We start from the raw sequence: 1,298 nt of genomic DNA, 5'->3' as shown, positions 1-1,298 counted from the left end.
TTTAATTAGCTATGACATGGTGGTTTTGTGTTTTTTCATTGATACAATAACAACTTCTGTCTTGATGTTCAGATATGAATCTGAAACTTCAGCTTTTTAAGCCATTGATAACTGGTTTGAGTAGGTGAATTAATGCATTACTGTAATACAGTATTCATTGAGGCCAACTTGTTTATGTATAATAGGCTATATGAAACTAAGATTACTTAACAGTCCCTTCAATTTTTGGTCTGGACCTACGTGAGTTCAACATGCATCAACGCACATATTGATTTATGTTGGGTCATTCATTTAATAACCATGAAATAAATAAGTCATGGATCTTTTTTAATGAGATGTTGCCAAGGTTCGAATAAATACTGCTGGTTTAAAGAAGAAAAAAAGTTATTTTTCCAAGAGGCCGCACACTTGGCCTCACACAATGAGACACACTTGTATTGATCCTTCAGTAAAAGCTGTGAAAAGACAAAGTGTGGGAAACCAGGGAAAAGTGACCCACAGAGTCCCCCCCCAACGGGACAAAAGATGTTGACCTCTGTTCTGAAGAGACAGGCGTTAAGAAGGAATGCTGTGGTATAGAAATGAAAACCTGCTCATTTCTTTCACAATGACTGTTACATGATAGTGGCGATATGGCATGAAGTTACTTCAAACTTTGACACCAAAAGGTCGTAACTAAAAACTATAAAATAAAATTTTGATTTAGTAAATTTAGATATATTTTGGACATACCATCTAGTCCATAGTCTCGTGACATACAACTATTTTGGATAGTTTTTGTATTTGTGACTTTAGGATTGATGTTTTTTTTGTCATGGTTTTGGTATTTTGTTCCGTGTTTTGTCTTATTGTGGTAGTCATGTTTTTCTATTTTGCTCCGTTTCCTGTTTTATTTTGATAGCCTGGTTTTCTTTCTTGTCTTGTCTGGTTTTACTTCCTGTCTTGTGTTTTCCCTCCTTTTTTGATTGTTCTGCCCAGCCCTAATGTGTTTCACCTGTTTCCCAGCCCTTGTTTCACTGTCTTGTGTTACCTCGTTACCCTGTGTATTTAGTTTCTGTGTGACGCTTGTCCTGTGTGGGATTGTTGTTCTGTTGTGTTAAGTACTATTGTGTTGTGGTAGGTCTGGTCTGGTATGTTATGTTATGTTCGGTGTTCCTGTTTGTTCCGTGTTTCCTGTTTTTTTGGTATCCACAGTATTGCTGGAGATATTTTTCCTGTTTCTTCAGGACATCTTTTGTTGTACCCGTGTATGCCTAATTAAATATTTGAACTCAAGCACTGCTCTGTCTTGACTGCAT

The sequence above is a fragment of the Sander vitreus genome, chromosome 4 (assembly GCF_031162955.1).
Source record: "Sander vitreus isolate 19-12246 chromosome 4, sanVit1, whole genome shotgun sequence".
NCBI classification, from domain to species: Eukaryota; Metazoa; Chordata; class Actinopteri; order Perciformes; family Percidae; genus Sander; species Sander vitreus.
This window is presented reverse-complemented; position numbering follows the sequence as displayed.